This window comes from Camelus bactrianus, chromosome 20 (genome assembly GCF_048773025.1).
Source record: "Camelus bactrianus isolate YW-2024 breed Bactrian camel chromosome 20, ASM4877302v1, whole genome shotgun sequence".
NCBI classification, from domain to species: domain Eukaryota; kingdom Metazoa; phylum Chordata; class Mammalia; order Artiodactyla; family Camelidae; genus Camelus; species Camelus bactrianus.
The window spans coordinates 26,041,978-26,069,577 of NC_133558.1; the positions used below are offsets into that span (position 1 = coordinate 26,041,978).

The 27,600-nt window shown below is 42.9% G+C and overlaps 1 protein-coding gene across 1 annotated transcript in view; it reads left to right on the forward strand.

Annotated features, from left to right (window-relative positions):
• Window positions 1–21,861: 21,861 nt before the first annotated feature.
• The window catches only part of DAAM2 (dishevelled associated activator of morphogenesis 2), a 128,377-nt gene continuing 122,638 nt past the window's right edge, over window positions 21,862–27,600 (forward strand). The window contains exon 1 of the mRNA XM_045509350.2: window positions 21,862–22,038. The gene's annotated coding sequence lies outside the window, so the exon portion shown is untranslated. The remainder of the gene's footprint in view (window positions 22,039–27,600) is intronic.

A 27,600-nucleotide genomic window follows, 5' to 3' on the forward strand; every position in this document is an offset into this window, starting at 1 on the left:
TGGAACTAGTATCTTGCTGCTTATGAGTAAATCGCATTATTAATAGAATAAAAGTCAGCTGATGTAAACTGCCCCTCTACTCTCTTGAAAGCTGCTTTTATCGTAGTAAGAGTTCTAGAATATGCTTGGGAATAACGGATAGGACATGAGGCACAATTCCTCAGAATTCCTGAGTGTCCTTCGTCAAGGACTCCATGGAAAGGAAATGAAAGCTGAGGAAGAAAGAGCATATTTTCTGTGGTGGGGCTTTCCTTAGAAATCCCCTTGTCAGCTGAGCTCTGGTTCATCAGTCTTATGAAGGGTCAGTTATCAGAGGAATCCCCTTATACCTGGCAGAATAAAAAAGCCACTCATACCATTGTTTCTGAATCAAGTGGAGAATACGTAGAGCATTTTCTGGTACTCATTAAATGCTGAATAATAACAACGTGCTGTTAAACTGCAGAGCGCGGGTACCACAAAATCTGTAATATATAACTTCAGCAAAGAATTCTCTTTTGAGACTCTGTTCAGCTAATTTAAAGCATAATTCCATTAACATAACCATCTTTGCATACACAGCAGAGGGGAATTCATAAAACTTTACCAGCACTGGGGTTTACAGGATCACAGTGGGAACCACTAGGTTTGGTAAACTTGCACTACCTCCCTTTCCCTATCAGACAGTGGATGCAGGTTTTCGACGTTATGCTGAGATCTCTCTCGGGTTCATCCCTCTCTGGCTGAGACGCAGAGGCCCCTTTCCTCCTGCTTTGTCTGATCCTCTTCCTGCAGCTCTCCTAGGGCTCCCCCTCAACAGCAACATCAAAGTCATTTATGGCTGGAAGCTGGTGGCCAGCCATATGGAATTACAGCCCAGGCTCTCGCCGGATTACAGAGTGTAGCACAGGAACCAAATGACAGTGCCATGGCACAGGGGAAAGGCTGGTAAAGCATCCAGTTTTGAATGGAAAATATGACAGTTTGTGTATTTATACACAGGCTCCTCATAAACAACCTGAATGTTTCACCAACATCCCAATGAAGCCAGGGATGGGCTGAGTTAAAAAATAGCTCCAGCATGCCTCTCTTCTAAGTAAATTACCCACCCTGTCCTATCTCCTCCGGGTGTTTACCTTAATGTGTTTCCTTGCATATTGCAGACTTCAAGAAATGCTTACCAACAAATAGCATAACTTAAGACATCAAAGAAAATGGCTCACCTAGCAGAGTTCCTTTATCTAATGCGTTATTATTACTGCGAAGTCCAACAACATCTTACCCACCCAGAATCTAGCTATTTAGCCATTGAATCTGCCTACATCTTCCCCATCTCCTTTGTGCTTCTCAACCTCTGCTGTCTGGCTTTCATCTCCCACACTCCAGGGAACCTGTTTAAACTTTGCACCTCCAGAGGGATACTTTCTTGTCTGTGCATCCTGGAATAACATCATGATAGACCCTGCCGCCCAGACTTGACCTCAGAGTTGCTCCTTGCTCTTTTCTTTCTCTTTGATAGTTATATCCAGACAGTTTCCAAGTCCTGAAGCTCCTGCCTCTTTAAGTATCTTTTGCCTCTTTCCAGTCAACTCCATGCTTGCTACTTACTGCCTTTATGTGACTCTTAGTCTTTTTGCCAGAATTAACAGAGATCTCCCAATTGCTTTTCTTGCCCCTAATTCTCTTCGCCTTTTATTTCACCGTCTACACGTGCTGCCGATTATCTTTATACAGTGCAAATCAGTTCATGTCACTCCTTGTTTGAAAACCACCAATCCTTCCCCATTACAAATGGAATCAAGTCCAAAGAGCCTTGATAACCTGGTCCTAAATGTCTTTACATCAGTTTCACAGCCCTTATCAGGTTCTCCGCCCTGACTTCCCTGCCCCTTGACTCCAGCCGCTGATTTCCTGCAGTTCCCACACATGCCTGCCATGCCTGTGCCTGTGCCTGTGCTGTTCCTTCTGTTTCCAGCACTGTTTCCCACCTAGATTATTAGGAATACTCAACCCACCTTTCAAGACTTAGCTCAAATGTCACCTGCTCTGTAAAACCATCACCCCCATCTCCCCCCTAGCAAAGTTAGTGACCCTTTTCTGTGCAGCTACATCTTATATGTCCCTTTGTAATGGTCCTGTCAACATTGCCTGTATATATCTGTCCCCTCCTTCATACCAGGGATTATTTAAAACTTCAACTGTTTCCTGTTGCTGTCTCTGTATTCACAGTGACTAATAAGGCTTTAGGCACATTCCGGAGATTTCTACATGCCTGATGAATGAAGGAGTGTATGCATAACTCATTGCAAGGAATCAATAAAATAAAGCCCCTTACAATTTAAATTTTTTATCTGAGGTCTATATTTCCATGGCAAAAATCACTTTCTCCTCCTCTCTCACCCCAGAGAACAAAGATAACCTATAGACTGAGCAGATGCTGAACAGGAGAAAGAGTTAGAAACAAATACAGCATCACTGTTTGAATTTCTGAACCCTCTTTCTTCAGGCACCAAAAGGTGGTTACGAATTTCCCAGGGTGATAAAGAGAGCACATGAACACTTGTGTCAGGGGAAGATAACAGAAGCAGTGATAGGGATAGAGGCCAAGTTGCCCCATTGTTCAGTTAGTGAGTTTCGTCCAGGACCTCTGGGAAGCATTGAATGGCTCTAGGAATAAACTTGTTTTTAATTTTAAAAGAAGGCTCCTAGTTACAAATGACCATTTAAATGTTTATTCACCTTCTTTTGTTTTACGTTAAAAAGAGTTTGTGTGAAAGTTTGTCCAAGGCAGCCTTGGGCGCTTCAGTAAACTGCTCTTCCTTCTCTTCCATGATTTTTATTCCCCCAAACGTTAAAGGAGTGTTTCCTAAATTGCACAACCTGTTGCCCTTTTCCCACTCTTTACCCAGCCCTTGCTCGATGTTCAAGCGCAGGTGAAATATCACTTTTTCTGAGAGGCCACTCCTGATCATCTCAGTCTAAGACTACACGCAGAGCTCCAGCTTCATGCACCCTTACTTAGCATCCTGAATGCCCCTACTGTGTCCTTACACCCCATTGTCATTCTTACTTCTAACAGACACTACTTACTCACCACAGTTGAGATTCAGCCACTTTGTTGGATGCATATGTAGTCTGTTCTTTTGATTGGCTAAGTGGTCATCCATAGATTAGATGAATTTCCGTTTATGCATTCACCCATGGTGGGACATAAGTCTTCATTTCTCAAGGGCTAATACCTAGTAGTAAGGTTCTTGGGTCATAGCATTAGTGTAGGATTAAAGTAATAATTACCCCTAAAAACTGTTTTCCAAAGTGACTATACCCTTTTGCATTCCAACCAGCAATATTTGAAAATTCTAACTTCTCTATATCCTTGTGAACACTTGATATTAACACTCTTAAAACACTTTCTAGACGTTTAATAAGTACTGGTATCTCATGTGGTTATAATTTTCATTCTCCTACTGACAAATGTGGTGGGCCTCTCTTTATGGGCTTATTTGGCATCTATACATCTGATGAAGTGCAAACTTTTGGGCCACTTTTTAATTGAGTTGTTTATTTGCTTTTTGTGGAGTCTATACATATATATTAGATGATTTGTGAATATTTTCTCCAAGTCTGTAGGTTATCTTTTCATTCTCTGAACAGTGTCTTTCATACATCAAAAGTTTTTAAAAAAGGTTAATAAATTCTAATTTATCACTTTTTTCTTTTATAGCTTGTGCTTTTGGTGTTAGATCTAAGGACTCTGTCTAATTCATGGTTATGGTTTCCCTATTTTCTTCCTAAAAGTTTTATAGTTTGACAGCAGTAGTCTTACATGTAGGTTTATGATGCATTCTGATGCATTTTAAATTCATTTTTGTTTAAGGTGTGAGGCACATTGAATTGAATTGAACTGAATGTCTTTGGAAACATTTTACCTTTACCCTAGAACATCTTGATTCCAGTTCAACCACAGCAAGCCCTAAGCTACTCCATATTCCTATATCAAGGTTATAACTCCAGTGAGAATCTTTGAGACTAGACAGATTTGAACTGGAGAAAGGCTTAACTTTAATCAGACAAGCTGACGGCTATGAGTGTTAATAATAAAAAGTCCAGATACTGAAATGAAATATCTAGTCCTTGTTTTGACAAGTATTGGTTGGTGAAAATCAACATAAAGTGTGTATATTTATCTGTATGTATATATCATTTCCTTTATACACACACATACACCACAAACACACACACACACACGCATACATCTATAGACTCTTAAATATTTCTGAGTTACTGCCTCTCCCTAGAGCTTTAAGCCATAATTTTCCTTGTTCAGAAATTCCAGCTACCCTTTTCCCAGAGGCAGGAGATTTTGGTTAGTGGCTTTAGAGTTTGTCACAAACTGTCACATGCTTCAGTTTATAAAATGGCCTTGACTTGGGTAGACCAAAGATGGATTTTCCATTACATCATTTAGAAATGGATAGGTTTTTCCATAAACACACTTAGACATTTTATTCCAACTTTGATTTTTTTTCTACTTCATTTTCATGTTTTCATGGCCCTTTGGCTGGCCACCAGCACACCCCCTTGGCACTATTGGCAATGTCAGAAGCTTAAGTGCCTTTGCCTTGCACAGAATCAGTCAGAATGGCAGTGTGGCTGCTTTGCTAAGTAAGCCCACCGAGCTTGAGGCCGGAGGCATCCCCTTCACCCCTTTATACTGTTAGACCTTCACCAGAGCAGGGAGCGTTTCACATTTCTTTAATTTAGTATTAATGACTTTCTCTGTTGTCAATTCTTCAGTGTTTATGGGTTTACTTTTTATAACACTTTTGGGCTTAAAATATTATCTTTGAACTAAAAAAGAAAAGTAGTTACTTAGGCTAGCCTTTACTAGAAAACAGAATACTTACTGTAAAAAATGAGACTATTTGTTTCAACTCTTCACTTCCCTGCAATAGGATTATACATCTACACCCTCCCCCTCGTAGCTGGGTGCTGTACCCCCACAGGACAATGGGACGGTGGGAGGTGTTCACTTCCCTCCAAACTCCACTTCGTTGGCTTGGCCAATGGGATAAAGCAGGAATGACGTGAACAGAAGCTTTGAGTAGGCCTACACGGTCAGCTTGCCCTCTTGCTCCCTGTGATCACCATAACAGGAGCGTGGCCCAGTGAGCTTCCCTCCCTTCAGTTTGGGCCCAAAATGACACACTAAGAGCTGACCCAAACCTGATCTATAGCCTGGACATAAACTAGCCAACCTGCGGCCTGAAGCAGAGCTACCCTGGCCGATTCACAGACCAGTAAGAGAAATAAAATGATTGTTGCTGATAAGCCACTGAGTTTTGTTACTTAGCATTATTCCAGTGACAGCTGACTGATAGACTTACCTGTCTCCAGCCCTGTTTCCCACAGACAGTCAAGAGCATAGGAAACCCAGTACAAATTGCTGTTTGCTAGGACAAACAACCCATCAAGTGAATATTGAAGCCATGAATCAGAGAGGTTACCATCTTCTTGTGGGTTTTTTCCCCAGACTAGCCCATTCTTCAAGAATCTGCTCTGGGTAGATTTTCTGAGTATCCTTTTAGTAGGATCAGTTTGCGGATAATTAGATTGTGAAGGGTCCTTTCCTAGTTATCCTTGTGAGTGTTGGATCCCAACAACGGAAGCCTCTATCAAGTTATGTTCTAACTTATCCATGAACAATGACACAGGGTCCAAGCTGTAGGAGCCACATTTCTTGGCAATAGAAAGAACCATTAAAATTCAGCCTTTACCCAAGAATATTAACAAGCTCTGATCATTAGCAGTTAATGTCCATTGCAATGCTCAATGAGTATCAGCGGGAAGTGACAGGCTGTCCTCTGTTTTACCAATCTCCCCAAGTGAACACATTTTCTTACATCGTTTGCTGGATGAATATAGGTGCATTGTGCAGTTACATTACTGGGGTTGGCCAGACCTCACGAGTATATTTCCTTACACCTAGATTTTTAGCTAGATAACTTTAATTGAAATTTTTTTTTACAGTGTGCTGTTTCAAAATCTAAGGACAGATGGATATTTCTTTCCAAGCATATCTCAGAGTAAGATGCCATCATCTTACCAGCAGAAAGTTCCTAGGCCACCTTGAACCTCAGATTTGTATCTTTACAACATGATCAAAGAGTCTTCTTATTTTTAATGTAGTCCTGAATTTTTTAAAATAATCACCAAGTACATAAAAGTCATACTTAACCTTGTAAAACATGTGTTGGCTCAGTTCCTTTTCTCAAAGCTTTCCTCCCCTTCTCTGCCTTGACTTTTTATACTTCTCATCCTGTCATCCCCTTCTTCCTTGAATCAGAGTTTCAGCCACTCTCCAGAGGAGACTTTCCTCAGAGTCTAGTTTGAGCATCCTCATCCAAACCCAGGCATCATCCAGAGTTAGCACTTACAGAGAAAGGAAAAAAAGAGAGCTGGAGATGGAGAGAGAGATAGAAAGAGAGAACTAGAATAAAGGTGAAACTTTTATGACCTCGTCTGGAAATCACATAGCATCTTTTTTACCATACTCTGTTGGCTGAAGCAGCCATGAATCCCCACCCAGGCTCAAAGGAGGGACAGTTACCTTGTAAGAAAACAATATGAAATGGGATATATAGTGTCAAATATAATATGCCTCAGAAGGAGCATACCAAAGTTCATTTCTGGGTTGCACTGAAGCCAACGGAAAGAAGAGTGGTGATTTAGGCAGTCTATAAAATGTGAACAATATTTTTTTAAGTTAAAAATACAGCTAACAGAAAAATATGTGTCTTCACCCAAAGTAATGGCAAATTAACAGATGTGTTAATTTACATAAATGCAAATGACTTTAAAACTAACAATCTTTATAAATTGGCCTTGAATAAGTTATAAACTGCCTCTGACAGTAGGACAGTCGAGAAAAATCTGATTTTACATCTAATGACTGATCTTTACATCCAAGGACCAAACAGAGTATGGCTGTGGGACAACACTTTGCATCAAGCAGACAGAGTCTTTGATAGCAAGGGGTGGCAATTTAGTTCTTAGGTGTAAATTATGACACAGGCAAACACTTCAGAGAAAGTAAAACGGGTTCTGGGTGCCACTGAAAAACAGTAACAGCAAAAGGTTAATTTTAAGAGAAATAAAATATGATCTTTCAACAAACGTGGTCAATGAAACCAGGTTGGACCCATTCTATCTATGAAGTGGAACTAACACCTAAAACAAACCAACAAATTATAACATATTGTTCCTTTTTGAATATCAAAAAGCCTGATATATCAAAGAGTGTTCTGTGTTCACTGGTTTTACCTAAAACTCTGGTTTTAAGGTCAAATATAAAGCCTGAATGGTTAGAAGAAGCTGGCTGTGAATCTCCCCCTTGTCTCAGGAGGCCATGACATCCCTAGATCAACTCTATCCCAGTATGCAGCAGATGAGGTGGGACAAATTTCAAACCAAACAGGCTCAATACAATCCTCTTCAGGAAGGAAATCAATATGTATTAAAATCAAATCCAAATTCTTAACGTGAGCAAAAACACTTGTGAGTTACTAGCAAGATTTTTCTTAAAGAAAATGATCATAACTACAGAATTCAGAAGCATCAAAGCCAGACACAGGTGGAAGAATGCACAGTCCTATCCAGGGAAGATGGATCTATGAGTTGGGCCAAATGCTTTATGGGAACCTCAGTAGATGTGCAGCTAAGACAGTGGGAGGGAGGACCAGGAAGAACTGGGACCTCTTGCTGGACCTCTTCTCATGCCCACTCAAGTCCTCAGGAATGCGTGATCTCTTCTTCATGCCAAGTTTTTGGCCCCTTGTATCCTTTAAGAACAATACCTTTAAAAACAACAACAAGGACAATTCTGAACAAGATGTGTTGACTGACTATAATAACTACATAAGAATCTCTTTGTGTGCCTGTTATTTATCCGGACAATTGGCAAGGTTATGCAGAAATCACTTGCCTGTTTTTTGAAGTTCTGAAGTTTTTCTTTTACAGTGGCAGGAATCGATTTAAGATTTGTAGGTGGTAAGGGAATACTGTAAATATAATCTAATAGAGCTTGTGAAATCAGAAGTAAGTCCAAATTTACATGTAGGTTAAAAAAAAAACTACAGAGGATGACTATATAAAATTCTTCCTCTTGAACTAATTTTAGTAATTTAAAAAAATATACTCTTGAGCTGAAAGACTTGGATGTTGGGAATACTCATTTAGCATGCAAAAGGAAAAAGACATTTCCAAAGGATGCTTGTACGTTTTGCTGTTTTGTAGTGGTATTTAATTGCCAGACAGTTCTGACTGTGTGTCTTTGGAGACATAACCAGCTTCGTGGGACATGGAGTCTGGATCCTGCTGCAGTGTAAGGTACAGGTGCTGATGTGATGGTACCCTCCTTCCTCTAGATCATCCTGGAGCTCTTGGCTGACCCTCTATTGGAGGAAAGAGGAGCTTGCTATTCTTTGGGGAGCAGACTTGAAGAATAACGTTTTATTTCAAGCTTATTCATAGTCAACATGGACCTAACCCATCATATGGGTTCCTTCCCTTGTTGGATGGTGGAACCAATGGCCCACTCCAGGCCTCTCCCACTTAGCCATATTGGGTCATTTGGAGCATGACTGCAGCTGTCCACACAGTAGTCTCCTTAATACTCTGCAGGGGGATGCCACCCACAGCCCAGTACCATCAGAATATGTTTGTCTCTCTGTGTTCCTACTTCTTTTTTGGGGAGGGCACAGAAATTAGGTTTATTTATTTATTTTTAACGGAGGTACTGGGGATTGAACCCAGGACCTCACACGCTAAGCTTGTGCTCTACCACTGATCTATATCCACCCCATGTGTTCCGACATCTTAACAGCTGCTTCTTTTTCTTCTCCTCAATGGCTTTCAACGGCCTCATTATCCATTTGCCAACCCAGCCAATAAGCTCCTTCCCTCTGGCCACAGAGTTTATAGAGTTGCCCTTCTCTTTCAAATCACTTTCTAGACCCAGCTTGAGCTCCTGCATCAATATTCCCATGTAGGGAGGTTATTTACAAAAGGCCAAGGGGGCTGCTTCATTTCTCCATTGTCTGGAACACACCCATAGTTGCAAGGAATTACCCAACATATTAATGGCTTCTGAAAATAATGCTTACCATGTTTCTTAGAAGATCAGGATAAAGTTCACATCAAAGAAAATGACCAATGTGAGCTTAAAAAAGAAACCCACAGGAACTCACTTTTTGAAACAAAACAGAAGCCCTTTTGGCCTGAGCAATGTCCTCCAATCTATTTCCAGTCAAGGATTATTATAGAGACAAATAACACAACAGATCCTTGTAGACTGTTTCTTCTCCTCGTGGGGTAACAGATTCTCTAGTTCTTTTCCACCATTCTCTGTCCACGCCAGAATCCATCTGCTGAAGAGGTACAGAATCTACAGGGCCAGATTGTAAACTTCTTGAAATCGGCTTCTGAGACTTAAATTCCCTTGCCATCCTAAGAGTGTTCAGCACATTGTTATGCATCTGATAGGTCCTCAGATATTGTTCATTTGGCTGTGGTTCAGCTTCCAGTCATGTGACATAAGATAAGTATTTGACAACACAAGCTGGATTAAATTACCTCCACATAATGGGTCTGACATTTAGAAGCAGAATTTCTAAGCTCTTGAGCTACCAGAAAAAATATACGAAATATAGGGAAATTCCCTCCTATCCCCACACAAATAGTGAGATACTCCCGAGGGAAGCTGATCTTCATTAGGCTGTTCATAATTAGCTGAAAATGTATTTCGACTGCAGTAGGAGGCCTCACTTGAACATTCTCTTTGAATGACTTCAGCCACTCTTACAGAACTTCAGCTCCCTCCTAAAAGTGGATGATTCTCAAGTCACTTTCCAAGTCCCATCCCTTTCATGATCTCTAGACCATTCATTCCACCTCTTTATTGGAAATCTTCACTTGTGTGCCCAACAGCCAGCTCAAAATGAATATGTCCAAAGCTAAACTCTAAATCTGCTCTTCCTCATATGCCCAATATTATTTTATAGCATTATCCTCCTTACAGGACCCTAGTCAGAAACCCTGGCATCTTCCTTGACTTCTCCTTCAACCTTACCCTCCAGAGATACAATCAGTTGCCATATCCCATCTTGTTTGCCTTCTTAGCTCTTTTTATTCTTAACAGTTTCTTGGGATTCAGTTGACATTTCATAACATTCACTCACTTTAAACATGTTCTTCAGTGTGTCTTAATACATGGGTATAGTTGTGCAACCATCTTCACAATGCAGTTTTAAAACACTCCCTTTATACCAGAAAGTTCCCTGGGCCTCTTTGCACTCCCACTCTGGCCTCAGCCAACCACCTATCTGTTTCTACAGTTTCACCTTTTCTAGAAATATCATATGAATGGAATCACATCCTTTGAAGGCTTTTGTAGCTGGCTTCTTTCACTTACTGTGAGGTTTGGAAAGTGATCTTGAGACTCATCCATGCTGTTGCACGTACCAATTTTAGTTTGTTGTGTTTCACAGTTGATACTATTCCATTGTATAGGTGTATATACTATTCCATTGTTATTCCATTTTGCTTATTGATGGACATTTGATTGCTTTTCCAGTTCTTGGCTATTATGATTGCTAAGAACATTCTCATACAAGTCTTAGTGTGGATATAGGTTTTTGTTTCTCTTGGGTGGATATCTAGTACTGGAATTGCTGGTTTATATGGTACATGCATGTTTAAATTTTTAAGAAACTGCCATAGTTTTACAAACTGCATGATTTATTTTACATTCTCACTATCAGTGGATTTAGTTTCCATTTTTCCACATCCTCATTGACACTTGGATTGTCTATATGTCTTTTAATAGTAGCCATTCTAATAGGAGTAGCAGGGCATTTCATTATCATTTATTTTGTATTTCCTTAATGGCTAATGATGTTGAGCATCTTTGCATGAAATTTGCCATCCATTTGCCTCCTTTGGTGAGGTGTCTATTAATATCTTTTGCTCTTTTTTTTTTATTGCATTGTCTGTCTCTTATTATGGAGTTGTAAAAGTTCTCTATATTTTCTAGATACAAATCCTTTACCAGATATATATTTTGCCAATATTTTTGCTGAGTCTGGACTTGCCTTTTCATTTTCTTCATGGTGTCTTTGGAAGAGCCAACATTTTAAACTTCTTCTTTCTTCCTTGAGTTTAGTTCTTTTTCATTCTTGGCTGCATTTTTGCAGTCGCTTACCGACTAGTCTCTTTATCTTCCCATTGCATTTTCTAAAAGACCTTTTGCTTTCAGGACTAAACACAAGTTTTGTAGCCACTCATATGTGACACCCATGGAGTGAGGCCCCTCACATCTTACCTGCTGCAGAAAGCAGAGCTAACTGACAGCCTCCTGCTACCATAGCTGGGGATCTGCCACGGCACCTCGTCCAGGCCACTCTTGCTCCAGTCTGCACCTCAACCGTGATGAGCCCAGTGGCCGAACTGGAGCCCAGCACAGTGTAAAACTCTCCTGACAGCTCTTGCTTAGGCACTCCGAACCAGCCTTGCCAACGCTTTCTCAGGGTTTTGCTGCAGTCTGAGGTTTTTCTGACCCAACCCCTCCTTTCCTCTTTCCCTGGTGTCAAATCTACATCACAATCTGAAGGCTCTCCTTGGCTTCTGCTGTTTCTTTTCCTTTTATCCTTACAGGTGTTTTTCCCAAGAAATCTCTCGCACGTCTAATTCTAACTTGGGATCTGCTCCTCAAAGGATCCATCTGACACAACAGGTCATCCTTGCTCTGACCCTGACCACCATCTTGCTGACTCCTCAATTGTCAGTGAGCTGGTGTCTTGCCTTTCCAATATCACGACTATCGCAGGAACAAGGGCTTCTTCTACCTTATCCAAGCTTCCTCTCTCTTGTTCAAACTTCCGAGGCAGAAGAAGAAAAATCCATCTGCTGTATTAGAAAAGCTATAATAATGTGCTGAGGAAGGCTTGTATGAGTAAGGAGAGCAGGAACACCAGAGAAAATTCAGCCATTGACCAACTCTATTCCCCCACCACCTTCCTTTGAGCTATATGTGTTGGAGGAAGAAAGAGCAAAACATTTTCCCCCATAGGGAGTTATTCTTCCTGTACGTATAAATTAATTCACCCTTCTTTGCAAAAATGATGTTTCTGACAGTGCTCAAATGTGCCGTTGGGGAGGTTTCTTCAGTAGTGAGACAGCAGGGGGACTCGAAGTGTTTATCATCATAGGAATCTCATGGGGCTCTTCAAAATTACAGGGCTCTGGGTCACCACCCAAACCTCCTAGACTAGACTTTTCAGAGAAGGGCACTGGGAAGAGTATTTTGAACAAGAACCCCCAAGTAATTCTTCAGATGCTTGAGAAATAGTGGCAGAGTGATTAAGAATACAAATACTCAAGCCAGCCTAATTTAGTTTGACTCTTAATTCTGACCTTTGCTAGCTGTGTAATCTTGGACAAGTGCCTTAACATCTCTATGCCTTAATTTTCTCATCTGTGGAATGCAGTCATGAATAGTACTTCCCACATAGGTCGCTATGAGCACCCAAAGAGCTAATGGTTATAGTATGTGCAGGACAGTGTCTCTCATGTAGTAAATTGCTCATTAAATTTTAACTCTTTTGATTATTGTTGCTGTTGTTATTATTATCACCACCATCATCGTTCTCATTAGTGACAGACTGAATGCACCAAAATCATAAGCTCCTGCCAGGTGCGATGCTAGGGTCTGGTATGGAGAGAGTGTGTTTTTGAGGGGTAGGGTGAGACTAGAGTAGTGAGCAAGACCTACTGTGGTGAATTTTTCCTTACCCAGCCATATTTTCCTACCTAATCTCCATCACCCCAGGAATTCATTAGGCAGCTTCCTGCCAGGATTAGCAGTAGGGTCTGTGGTTGGTGCAGACAAGCTAAGAGTCTTTGATCTGGGGTTCAGAGAGGCTCTGATATGGACAGGAAAGAGTCTCTGAGTCATCAGATCAGAGTTCAAATCCCTGGGTATCTCATTAGAATAGTGAATGACCTCAAGCAAATTATTTAATCTCTCTGAGCTTTTGTTTCCTTAAGTTTTGAGTGTTTTCTACCTGTCTGGGCTCTTGTGAGGCTTAACTGAGATGACGTATATAAACTCCATGGCACATGTAGGGGCTGGAGAAATGGGCATCCCACCTTAGTTCATCAGTACTGTTTTAGTTCACTGAGATAACCTACCCACAGAGCCTGGATGAGCCCAGCTGTAGCCCAGTGAGGGTAGAGTTGCAAGACCCAAAAGGCTCCCCAGATTGCCAGGCTTAGAAGTCAAACAATCCATCTTCACTCTGGATGTCTCTGTGGTTCATGGGACTTTTCACTCCTTACACTTGTATTTTCTTGTCATTTACTCCTACAGGCTGGAGTAAACTCCTGTGGCAGTTCCAGGGTCATTTTAAAATACAGATAGAAATACATCTCAGCTCAACAAATCCAATTCTTTGCCCAAACTTTGGCTTTGGTTTCATCAACGTGATTTTGAATTCTTGCCCTCTGCTTTGATACTGAGCACATATGGCCTCAAAAAACTCATCTTTCAAAGCGTTTTCAAAGTTTTCTAAATGAACTTTGGAATGGGACAGTCATTGGTAAAATAATCTTTATAAGCAGGCTAATATGCTTTGGACTGTGATGTGTCCAAATTTCAGAGGAATGTATAAACTAGTTGGTATAAATTTTTGTTTAAAAAAATTAGAACATTTCTTAAAGTAGTTGCCAAAATGGTACCTAATTTAAAATTGTTCTATCCGTCTTGGTTTGTAAGGGATTTGCTATGGGGTAAGGTTATGTAACAGAGATTGCAAATCAAAATTGACTTCTTACAGGTTTCCAAGCTTAAAGAGAAAGCTGGCCCCCGAAAATGGATTTGAAAGTACTTGAAAGCTTTTTGAAATGAAGGGTAGGATTATGCAAAGATAGTAACAGGCACTTCATAACCTTTTTGCTGTTTTTCACATGTGATGGTAAACTCCCGCAAGTTAATAAAATATAGAAATAGAGATGTAACAAAAGCTTTTTGGCACTGAGAAGGAAAACGCCGGGATATTCTAAAAATTTTCTAGATAAGCAAATCATGTTCAAAGGTGAAATAAATCTTACAAATGATGCAATTGATTTATTGAAACATGAGTCTATACTTCAGGGAAAAATGATTTCTGAGGAAGAGAATGAAATTTTGGATGTGGTTGCCAAGACATCCCTTGAAGAAAAATTGCATCTACTAGCTAAAACTGGGATGGAGTAACATGAGAGCGGAACACCAGTTCCTACGAAGCTTCACTACCGCTGATCCTTGTGTCCTTTGAACCAAAAGAAGATGTTATACCTGGGATGATATGAGGAACCTCCTTTCTTTGGCAAAATGCAGCAAGCAAGTTGAATCCTACCAAAAAAGAGTTTAAAAAATGCCAGTGAATGAGGGTTCGTGCCACAGATGAAATGCCAACAGGCAACGTCTCTCCTCCTTTCCTGGTGTGAGCTGGCAGGCTGTTTAAGTTGCTTAAGAGAGTCCTGCCCAAATTAAGAGATTTAAAGCACAGCCCAATGCAACCTGGCAGAGAGAGTTTTTTTTAACCATAGCCATTATCTTGTGTTTTCGGCATTTACTGCTGCATAGCAAATCATCTCAAAACTCATGGCTGGAAACAATGGTTTATTATTTTTCATGATTCTGCACTCCTCTGAGCAGTTTTCTTCTCCATGTGGTGTCAGCTGGGGGACTTGGAAGAATTCAGCAGGTGGCTGGGCTGGCAGGTCCAGGAAAGCTGTGCTCACAGGTCTGTGACTTAGTGCTTCTTCACGTTGCCTCCCCACGTGGTTAGCTTGGGCTTCCTTATGGCATGGCGGTCTCAGGGTAATCTGGCTTTCTACACGGCAGCTCAGAAGTTGGCAGCCCAGGCAGACCTGGCAGTCCAGGTCTCAGAAGTTACCATCCATAGCTTTTGCTGCATTCTGTTGATCAAAGCAAGACATGAGGCCAGCCCAGATTGAAAGGGAAAAGACACATGGACATAGAAAACAAACTATGGTTACCAAAGGGGAAAGGGCAGGGAGGGGATAAATTAGGGGTTGGGGATTAACAAATACACATTACTATACATAAAATAAAACAAGGACCTACTATATAGCACAGGGGTCTGTATTCAATTTCTTGTAATAACATATAATGGAAAATAATCTGAAAAAACATTGTAAGTCAACTACACTTCAATAAAAAACAAAATTAAAAAAAAAAAAAGAAAGGGAAGAGACAGATCCTCATCTTGATGGAGGGGCATCACATGCAAGGAGGAAAAGAACTGATGGCTGCTCTCTCTGGAGAATCTCCACCACAGTCTGAAAAGGTGGGGCTGGGGGCCAATGGCTTTGGAGGAGACCATGAGATCAGGCTCCGCAGAGGAGAGCCCTATCTGGAGGCAAAGCTAGTGTGCGAAGCTCATTAAAGCTTAGGCAGTTGGTCACCAAACTTCAGATAGAAGTTCAGAGATAGTGCAAGGGGAAGTTGATCCTGAGGAATCCTGGGGGAAAGGAGAAAAGAAAGCTGGAGCAAATTAAACCAACACGAATCAGGTTTCCCATGATACCATGGATTTTCTTTTTGAAGTTAAATATCTATGCAAAACCAAGGCCTTTTTGCATCATCTTTGTGTCATTGATGACTCCAAGCTTGTGACTTAAAGAGCAGAAAGATAAGTGGTCCAGAAAAGATGGGGCCAGAAAAGCACAATCAATTGCCTGATCTGTCCTGGTTGTAGCTGGCCTCTCTGTCACTGCTTTGGAGCCTTCACATGAAGTAGCCCGTGTTCTCATAGGAGAAGGAAGAGCTCTCCTGGGGAGTGCTTGTAGATATGATCATCCTAAAGACCTTTAGTGGTGGGAGTGCTGCTGGCATTTAGTGGGTAGGGGCCAGGGATGCTAAACATCCAAACACCCCCACACACCTGGGGAGAATTATTCCAGCCCAAGTGCCAGGAGCAGCATCCCTGCTGAGAAACACACGGTAGACAGTTGGGGTGATGCAGATTATTTGGGTGGACAATATGGAATTTGGAAGATGCAGGTTTCCACTATAGGCTGCTGTCTTCTGGTAAGATCAGAGTCAGGCATGATGTTAAATTGTAGGAAGTTCGGTGCCTATATAGAAAATACACTCTTTAGATCACATGTCAAAAAAAGGCCATCATTGGAAACATGTAGTTCCTCACTTATCTTGGCCTTTCTGAAATGCTAAATGAAGAACCCAGAAAGGTTATAAATTTTTTTATAGAAATAAGACTATACCATAACCTTTTAAAAACTTCTTTCTAGGGACTGGCTTATCTCTATCTGTGGAAATTTCAGCATCCTGTTCTTGGTGTTCTTGTGTAAAATCAAATATGTTTAGGTTTGCTGTGAAGAGACGTTTCTGCTAACTATGGTAGAATATGATTTTGTTCTTCCCTAATCCAACCGATTTCCCCCCACATGCCAATCAACCAGTTTTATGTTGTCTGTCAAATCCAGTCTTCGATGGCGGTGGAACCTGACTTACACAGAAACTTACATGGGGTCTAATGCATTGGTTTTCCTCCAGAATGAAATTCACCTCATGTTGCAGAAGCATACTCTGCAGCCTTTCTCTTGCCATGATACATTTAAGAAGTGAGCTTGAATTTGGGAGTCCTGATCAGTCTGGTCATACAACTGCCCCTCCCAACATCAATCTTTTTCTTCTATTCCTCCTTCTTTGTTTGTTTCTTTTTTTTTTTTTATGCTTTTATTATTTTCTGTAGCTGTGACTAATAAAGAGATTCTCTCAAAGGGAGGAAAGCATTCCCTGTGACACTTGGTACTGTCCATCCTGGTGCCCGGAGATGACCTAAGAGTTTGCTGCTGTGTGGTCAGCAGATGGTTATGTTTCATCCACTCCTAGATGAAAGTTTCAAATTTTAAAAGCTTTTTATCTACCTCTTATTTGTCAATGGATAATATAAATTCAGCACAAACAGCAGCGATTTAATTGGGTACATTGACGTCTGCTTTTATTAGCTGTGTACTTCCAAAAGCTGTGCCCAAGGATTTTGGTTGAGTCCATGTTCACCATGAAGAAAGACATTGAGTGGGGCAAGCTCTCACAGATGTAGTGTAGATTTTTATTATCCATTCAGTGAATTACCTGTGGCAAACGTGAAATCCCCACTTTATTTCTTCTTCTACCTAGTACTGATCTGGACTCCTTCCCTCTGTGGTTGGTTGATGTGAGCCCTGGGAATGCAGAATCATTTTAATGCATTCCCTTTGATGACTTGGAAGGCATTTGAGACCACGCAGAGCCCCAGGGTCAAGGTTATGAACAACAATTATTGTACTGGAGATTTACAGATGTGCTGGTTACTAGAGGGTTGTGGTTAATACAATGTTCAACAACGAAGAGTTTATTGTATAACTGAGGAGGAAAAAGCTCCCCAACAGCAAAATACATAATCTCAGAAAGTCAGAGGATCTGGAGGGAAACACATGAAGTTAAGTTTTTCCTTTGTTAAACAAAATTTGTTTCCCAAAATTAAATGGCCCGAGTTTTAAAAAGTTACCCTGTGGGAAGTACATTGCTTCAGAGGAGAAAGAAATCAAATGTAGGCACAAGAAGCAGTGTCTTCCATATGTAAACTCTTTCCCGTGGTTAAGCATTTGGTGAAATCTGATTAACTTGGGTCACTAGGGAACCGTTTAATGGCTTTTTACTTCACTGCGCTGATTCTGGCCCCGTGGACCTCCTGTGGCACGTGGAACATCAGATCTGATCTTTCTGTAACAAATTCAAATGCAGTTCAGGAAGTCCCATGACCCTTTACCCTGAATGCATTAACCTGACACTGCCTTTTAATACCATCACTTGCCTTGGACTCAGATAACCAGATACCTAAATTGGGTCTCGCTAAGAAGTTCACCAAAACATAAAGAAACTCCATGGTAGTAAAGCTAATTATATCACAGTGGATGGGGTTCTTTCTGACCCATTTTCCAAGACCAGTGGAGTGAGCTCTATAACAGACCAAACTCTTTGAGTTTACTTATTACATTAGGTAGACAGGCAGCTGGAGGTGAGTCTGCGCTTTAGAGAAGCAATATGTTTAGCACTGGAGACATGATGAAAAGACAAAGGGTTGGCTTTCATGTTACTTGGAAGTGATCTTCCCCTCATTTTCCCCAGGGGGCCTTTGGGTGTTGGGCATTTTCACAGGGACCTGGACCGTGCTTCCATGACCATAAGCCATGGATGCTGGTGTCATAAAAACTCTGCAGCTTAAACCAGAGCATCAACCAGACACTTCACAGGGCCCTTGTCTCCCTCCTCAGTCACCACCAGTCCTAGACGTAATGGGTAAGATGTCACCAATTATAAACAAGCAGACAATGGAGTTTGTTTTTTGCCTCAAGACTCTTGCTCCTGGTCAGATCTGAATGCTTTTCAACTCTAATAGAAACCAGAACTAAGTGCTTTATTACATGCAAAGAAAAACAGAAGTCCGTGGAAAACCCAATCCAAGTTTTAAAAATTGAATCCCCACTATGTGTAGGTTGTTTTACATATATTTCTCTAGTAGGTAAAAATAATCCTGCACGTTTAATATGATACCTTTTATAGATGAGAAAACCAAGGTTCTGTGTGGTTATTTTCACTTGGGCCGGGCCACCCAGTTAACAAGTGTTGAAGTTGGGATAAAATATTATGTCCATCTGGCTCCAGACCCCAGGCATCAGCCATTTCACCAGGTTTCCACATCAACCAATTCTCCCCCAGAATTTAGGGATATTTAACTTTCTTCTCGGGTGTGCTCTCCTGGGGCAGGAATGCCTCATCCATTCTTTTGCTTTCCAATAAAACTGCATCCAAATGACATCAGATAAATACTATTTCTATAATTTTCTCCCAGTGGTTCTCACTGCCCGGAAGTTCCTTCTTCTGTCTGGCCTGAATATTTCTTGCTGTACTTTGAAGTCTTCCCTCTTGCTATGCTCTTACTGTAGAGGGAGAGCGCTTCACAGAAAGCCACCTCGTAGACCTGTGGATTCTGAAACAGCTGCTCGCCAGCCTCTCCCCTCTGTGGAGGGGAAGAATTCATCCTCTTGGACCAGACAACGGAGCAGCCAGAGAAAATCCATCTCGTCTGCAGGGACTCAGTATAGGTTTTAACCTTTCCTGGTTTCTCCCAACTAAAAGTTCAATTTGGGGTTAATCTTCAGGGTTCTTAACCATGTTTTCCACACCCTACTGTCCCCCACCTCCCACTACGCCCTCCCACACCCAGTTTACTAACCCCACCATCCTTGAGTTAAAAGATAGGGAGAGACAGAAATTGGAGATTGGGGGGATTGTGTTAGATATAAACATCAATTGCCGTATTAAACGTCTTTGCTGTAAAATGTCCTTGTGACAATCAAAGCCAGGAGAACCAGGGAAGCCACCTCTCCTGCCCAGCCCCTCAGATGCTGTGAGACACACCTGGCTGAGTACGGGAGTAGCTCGATGGCGCCTCTCGTGTGGTTGGAAGATCAAAGCAGAGTCTCCCCTGTGTCTGGTCTCTTCTGTAGGAGCCTCAGGAGCATCTGGGAATGTGAACTCAGCGGAGGGAGTTCTGCCCGCTGTGGACAGAGATCAGAGGGAGGATTGGGCGGCCTGGTCAGTGGTTGGTAACAGTCGTCCCGTCCAGAACTAGCAAGGCTTTGAAAGGGAGCCAAGGCACTAGACGGCAGGCCCCAGGCTTGGTTCAGAGGAAGCCACAGTGGGTACCAGGACCCTGTGACGATCTGGGAGCTGATTTGGTTCCCAATGTTGGCATCTGACACTTTGAGTGCTGGGGGAAGAGCAGAACCTATGCAAGCTGCATTCTCAAGATGCTCTCTTCTCCTGCTTGGGGGGACCTCCCTGAGCTCTTACATCCCTTTTCAGGGCTTCAGGCTTCAGCTGGATGAAAATCCCCTCCATCCGCTGGGATTTCTGTGCTCAGACTGGACTGCTCTCCTAAGCAGCGCAACCACTGAACATATCTCCCCAGGGATCTCTAGGCACCTCAAGTTTAATATCTCAAACTGAGATTACCACATTCTCCTCTCCAAAAATGCTGCTGCTTTGTTCCCCGCATTGGTCATTGGCATGACCAAGTCTCCCAAGCAGGAGAATTCACAGTCTGCTGAGCACTCTGGTGCCCAGACCCCACCCCCAGCCACTGCCTCAGTTCAGGTCTCCCTGGTCTCTGTGGAGGATTACAACAACTTGCCATCGGCTTCCCCACACAGTCTTTGCCCGTCACTGAATCCATCCTCCACCCTGTCCCAGAGTACCTTTCCTAAACCCTCCAGACCCAGCCACGCCCCTGCTCTGTAGCTCTAGAGGCTTCCTTGCCATCTGCAGGGCACAGACAAAGCTCATGGGTCCTCACACTTCGATGTACAGCTGCACTTCCTAACCTCATAGTCCACCAACCCTTCTCACACCCTGCAATCTAAGCTCTGGAATCAGTTTGCTGGAATTTGAATCCTGGCATCTTGGGCAAGGGTTTTACTTTGTCTTTATTTTTTCCCAAGGGTGAAAAGCTATTGGTAGGCATCTGGCAGTTTCTGCCACATTCATTGATAGACTTTTCCACTTTACTGGAGTGATATATGGATATATATATATATGGTGTGTGCGTGTGTGTATGTGTGTGTGTGTGTGTGTGTGCGCATAAATACATGTGTAGCTATATACTTACATTAAAAGCACCCACTGAGCACTTTCTAGGTGGGTAGGTACAGTTCTAAATGTCTCATGCACATCACTTATTCCTCCCTCAAGCCCTCTGCTACCAGCTATTATTATTAACCCCAATTTAAAGATGAGGATATAAAGGCACAGAGAAGTTGAGAACTGGCTCAAGGTTGCACAGCTAGGGAGTAGCAGAGCCTGGACTTGAACCTCTGCTGTGGGACTCGAGAACCCACACTAGTTAGTAAGTATGATGCCAGGCCACCTGGACTGCATGACCCCCTCACAATATACCTTCTGGGTTAGGAAGAGTCCCTCTGCCTGGATTCCCCCGGGATCTTCTTCACCATTGTTCTCCTGGAAAATCAAAATTGGGAGGGCTCTCAGCTCTGGTCCAAGTTTTCCACTGTTCAGAGAAGGAAAGTGACTTCTTTAGAATCACACATGAGACGAGGCAAGGCCCAACACAGAACTTCCATGCTGCTTTTGTTTTATGTCTCTGGACATCATTTCTCACTCATTATCTCACTTCTGATTCAGGATTCCTGCGATATCTACTGTATATTAGAAAGAAAGGGGAGGGGGAATGTGTGCCTGTGTATAAACACACACACACACTCAATTCTATAACTGAAGATCTCTCCTTGAGCTGTTCCATGGTGAGCTCTGTATCCCCATCAAACCCGACTTTCCCCTCTCTGGGCTCCGAGCCATCACATCCTTTCCCAGTTCTTGTGTTGATTTTATCTGGCTAGAAATGTGGAAGCAACTACAGTGCCTCAAACGGCTAAATACCTTATGATGACTCTGCTCATCTGTTACCAATGCCCAGCGAAGGCAAACAAGCACTAACAAAGGCAGAGGGATAAACACATTCAAGCCAGACCTATTTCCAGAGAAATAATTTAAAGACGGTTCAAACAAGCGCTTCAAACACACAAGAATAATGATTTCCCCATGGATACATTGTGTACTTGCTGGCACAATAACTTTGGCCTTACATGCAGGAGCCCATAAAATGTTCGGGGCAGGATAAAAAGAAACAAGTAGTGCACAATAGAGTGAAGCTATTCGTGCTGCAGCCGAAGATCCCTGCCCCAGTTACCGAGCTGGAGTGTGCTGTCTGGGGATTCCATACGCCTGGAATGCAGCAGATTCAATGTCTGTGGATGTGCCATCAATGGATGCTGGGACATGCGAGGAAAGGACCCCTACCTGTTGCCTCCCTGGGATATTTTTTGGAGTAAGCTTCTGAGCCTGCCCACAAGGTAGGTTTGCCCATGTTTGTCTCCTTTTTGCAGAGAAAAATGCCAAAGTAGACATGCAGTCGGGCAGGGGCGGTGCATGGCTCAGTCCCACTGGGTGAGCCCAGGGTCATAGGGGAGACTGAGTTATTTCTGATGCTGGTGCAGCCCACCCTTCTGCCCCTCTGAGCCACTGGAAACCAGGAGAGGCTTCAACTACCTTGATAGGGTGGTCTGGCCCTGGTCCCCAAAGACTCCTTTTAGGTATCCCCATCACCCTAACAGTAGCTTATATTTTGGCAGGGGAGATTCAGGAGAAATAAGTGCAGCCGACCCTACCCATTGTCCCTGCTCCTAAGCCCTCCACTGGGGATATTGTCAATGATGGCAGCAACTTTGAAAGGTCTGTCCCCGTGCCTCCTTGTGTAGGGCTTCAGGCTCTAGGGGTCTACCAAAAGTGATGAGTTGTTCTTGGTTTTGTCCGGTATTTTTGCATTCAGTTTCTTTGCCACAGACATTTTTGCCCCAAACATTTTTACCGCATAAGTAATTGGCCGTAAAGCAACTGTACCACGGAAGATAAAATAACTGGTTGACAGTCTGGTTCGACGTAGAATATATAAAAATCATGGAAAATGACAATGATTTGCCCCAGGAGTTGATTTCTTATTTTGAAGCACCCTACATTGGAGAAGAAAGAGGCGTCGAGGTCACAGAGTTGAATCCACATTTCCCATAGCACTTTGGAACGTCTATCCGTGGACATGTGACAACATGCCAAGAACAAACAGCAGTGTGGAGGTTTTCACAATGCAGCACAAAGCTCAGTTACAAATATGCATCCTAGTTTTTGTTAACTGACACCTCTCTTAATGAAGGAAGAAATTTTAGCAAGAAAGAAAATGTGCAATGCTCAGTGAGAGAACAAATCAACAAGGAAAAGAAGTATAAAAAACTATGAACGACTTGGAAGACAAGTGGTTAGGTACAGCCCACAAAATAAAAATAAACTCGTTTTATTTGTCTAGATTGGCGTGAATCTACACACATTTAAAATGTATTCAAGTGCCTTGTATTTCACAATAAAATCTTCTTAATTTTTTATTCATTTCTCATGTTTCATTATGCCCTTTTCAATGTCTCTCTTTTATTTTTCACATTTTATCTTTTACGGCAGAATTGCCTTATGGCCAGCTAGTTATGCAGCAAAAAACGTTGGTGGCAAAAATGTTGGTGGCAAAAACGTTTATAGTAAAGAAACTTAGGCAAAAATACCTAGCACTGTTTTCAGTATTTCAAGAAGCTTAGAAAAAAAAAAGCCTACTTTGGTAATAAGACTGTACATGTTGGTTAAATAAAAGGATTTTTTGCCTATTGCTGGCATGTTACTAACTCAGAATGTCACGATTCTATTGCATCCTGCTCATGAGTGTGGACTGGCTATTGATGAATGGCACCTTAAGTCTTGCTGGGACTCATTTAGGGCACCAGATCTGGTTGTCAGAGCCACGTGCTACTTTCCGTCTTCTCTGCCGTGTGCATCCTACCCTGTGCCTCACTGTCTGCTTAAGTTTCCAAGACGCACAATACCTGCTTCACCCCTGAATTCAGAGCCCATAAGTTCTGTTATCTTTCCCAAGTTGGGGTTCCCAGTTTACCACCCTGAATGTCAACAAATATGGGAGAGAGCACAGGAAATAAGAACTTTTCTGGTCCTTTCACTTGTCTTCTCCAAAGGTCTCATCTGCAAGGGGGTTGGTGGGGAACTTAACAGGGCTCTATATTCCCGGGGTGTCTGTGTGAGTCCTGGGTTATAGACCAAGCCTCCTTAAAAGGAGTTTAGAGAGAGGGGGCCAAGTTGTGGGGCCAATCAGGAACCCCAGTGCCCAAAGGGACCTTGTTCATTTTTGGATCAGGCTATCGTATGGATGCAGAATGACAGCCAAGATTGAACTACCCATCACAGAAAAAGTGCTAAAAGAGGACTTGTTGGTGAGGCTGGAAACCACTGTCTCACCCTGCAAAGCCTCCACCCACTGGCCTGGAATTGGGAGGTTTGTCTGACCCCTGGGGAGGAGGCTGTCTCAGCCCTAGGTCCTCATGTGTCATAGTTATGTGCTGTGGGTTTGAAAATGGGAAAGAATCATAACCAAGAATTAGAATGCTGCAAACTCGAGCAAGAGTCTTGGTTCATCTGAAAGGGATCAAATCCCAAAAGACAAAATAGAGAATGAAATGCAGATCTAGTGTCTGGCTGGAAGGTGGGGAATTTTAGAGGAGAATTTAGCAACTTCCCATACTCAGGACTGTTGCCTTGACTCATGGCTTAGATGGGAGGCCCCAGGAGCAGACCTGAGATAATGACTTAAATGGGAGTAATTTATTAAGAAATTGCTCCTGAGGATGCGCATAAGGGAGCAGGGAGGCTGGACAGGGGAGGAAGATGAGCAAGGAGCCACCTGGGACAGGAGGCTAGTGGGGGAAAGGTTCAGTCTGATTTTGCAGGGGACCTCTGGACTGGAGAGCCTGCCTCCCAGTGGCGGCCACCCAAGGCAAACGACCTGGACTTTTCTGCTTCCACCCCATGGTTGTGGGTTAAAAGGGAGGGTCAGAAGCTCTCTGTGTGAGGGGCCAAAAAGTAGCTAGAAGATAGTCACAGGTGCAGGTGATGGAAATCACACCAAACAAAGTAGGGGGCGATCAGAAATGATAAAAAGAGATTTCAGGGGACCGTCTGGAAGCATTGACATTGTCTGCTATAACACAGCTTCCCTCAATGGGTTTGTCTCTCTGACCTGGCTTCTCTGGCCTGGCCAGACCCCGAGTCTCTGGTTTGGAACTGGCCACTCACACTCTGACTTGAAGATCCTATTCTTCAGTCAGGGCTAGGATGCTAATGGTCAGTCCTAGAAGGAGCACTCTGGCTGAGGCAGAAGGCAAGAGACTGGCATGGAGGCCAGCCCGTATTCGTGAGGACCCTGCTATTTAGATCCACACCCTTAATCCTACTGCAGAGACCAACAAGGAATGCCCTGGGTCTGTCTACACCGCAGGTCTTGCACATACTGATTATCTACCAGTTAGGACTGTCACACACTGTTCCTTTCCATTGTCCTGTCTGTAGGATTTTTCATCTATATGTGTGAATTTATTGTCTAGATGGATCAGATGAAAAGGTAGAAAATAATACGTCAATGATTTATGGGTGATTTTGTCAAGAGAGGGAATCCATTTTCTTTGAAGTGCATACACCAATACTACCCCATTCTACAGCTGTTCAGCTTGACAATAATAATTATTATAATTTTTAGTACTATAACAACAGTAGCTAGTGTTATGTGTGCCCTGCACGGTGCCTCAAGTACATTATGTTGGCATTACTCCTGTTTGCAGAAGAGACAATCAAAGCACAGAGAGGTTAGGTGACTGGATCATAACCACAGAGCTACTAAGGGATAGCAAATAGACTCCAACCCAGGTCTGGCAGCCTCCTGAGTTCATCTTCTACTCATTCACCATGCTGTCTGATGTTGGGTGCTCTTGCAGACATGTGGAAATGCCGAGAAGTTTGATGAAACAAAGCAAAACCAGCAGAATTATGGACTCCTTCAGGAACAAAGTGGAGAGATGACCAAGGGACACTTCAAAATAATAATAAAGTGGACAGAGCCCTGGCCCTCTGACTGATTATGATCTGGACTCACTGTAAAGCTGATAATAATCACATATTCAACCTAGCAGAAGCACCAACTGTTAAGCAATTGACACTCCACGAGCAGATAAATATGGTAGGAGCTTAGCTTAAACCCATATCCTTAGTCACTGGGGGAGCCCAGGTGTATCCGCTATGTATGCATTTTTTCTTGGCTTCAAAGGGAAGTTAGGGGAAAATGAGAGGAATAAAGAGAACAGGTAAGCCCACTAACAGTGACTTTGCACTCACGCACACACTCTGAGTGCACACGTAAGAACGATAAGAATTCTCACACTGACAGCTCTACACATAAGGTCATGGCATTCAGAAAACTTGGCCTTCTGGTTATAAATAAAAGGACATGGCCCAGAAATGGATAAAGATGATGCTCTGTAGAAAAAAGGAAAAATCCTTTATGAAGTTCAGGTTTTATATTTTAAAGCAATGACACACAAAGATAATCTGACTTGCTTGAAAGGTTTAGTTTTAATCTAAAAATAACAGCTTTCTACCAATAAGAGAGACTTGGGGGAAATAGAAACGGTTTTCTGTGGGTGATTTATAAAGCAAGCTCTTTCTGGGGATTAAGACTGTCTACCTGGGTTTGAGTTATTTGATTACTTAAAAACTTGAATGAACATAAGGCAGTCAATTTGTCAGCTTTCTGGTCGACCTCTGTGTCATCATGGCCTCTCCAGATGAGGTCTGGCAAGATGTATCTGGGGTGGCCCCTCTGTCGCGCTCAAGGCTGCAATAGCACTTAGCTCCCCTCCCCCCAGCCCCTCCTCCGCCTCTTTCACAATGGTTGTCTTTGAGCCCCGAGAACCTCAGTCCTGTGGGCCTCTGTATAATGTCTCTGAGGAACATGCTGGAATCCCTCGGAATGGAGCAGAACTGGACGGGGAGATGTCATTATCCCAGAGCTGACTGTAAATTGTGCTGTTTAGTCTGTAAAGCCATTAGGTCTGGGGAGTGTAATGTGATGCTTTAGGCCAGTTGGCCTTTGTGCCCTTGTCGGGCTGGTCTGTTAGTTCTCCATGGGCACCCGCACCAGGCTTTTCGGGCCAGCATCCTGCCCTCCCTAATCCACATGGATGTGCCGAAATACATCACTTTCCTCTTATGAGCTGAGTAGCTAGGTATACAGAGGGCCTGGGTGTGGATCTTGAGGACCCGAGTTCAAATTCCAGCTTTGCTTCTTTCTTGCTACTTAATGAAGTAGGGCCGGCTCACTGCACCTGCCCTGAGTGTGTCTCGTTGCATTAAATGGGCCTCACCCCGTCTACCACAGAGGTTTAACCACACTGTGCAGGGCTGGCCTGGGCCTGGCACGTGGTTAGAGCACACTGTGTGCTCTCCTCAGGCTATCTGGGTCCCTTTGAGTATGACTAGCTCCCACGTGGTTGGCAGCGGCCCTGTTCAAAAGTTCTGCCATCGTTTCGATCTGCTTCTTGAGAATCCTGGCTGGCCTGACGACCTTCTCCATGGCCATCTCTTCCCCCACCCCTTCTGCAGAGTTCTAGCTGTGCCCTGTTCCACCCTGTATTAAGTCAGTCTCCCCTGCTGTTCTCTATTACAGTATCCTGGCTGTTTCCTCTGTACCCTTTAGCTAGCGGTGTTACTGTATTTGTTTACATCTTCTTATCTGTCTTCCCCACTTAATTGTGAATTTCACAAGAGTGTGGACATAGTTGCCTTAGTCACCCTATGACCTGGCACCTAACATAGTACCTGGCACAGAGGGACTGCTCAGTAATGAATGAATGAGAGAGAATACACATGTGCCCAATAGGCAGACGAAAGGCAGGTTGGGGCTGCGATGCCCTCCTCCTTGCTGGCCTGATAAATCTCAAGGTTAAAATCATGTCCTTGGAGGGCCTGACAGGGCAGCT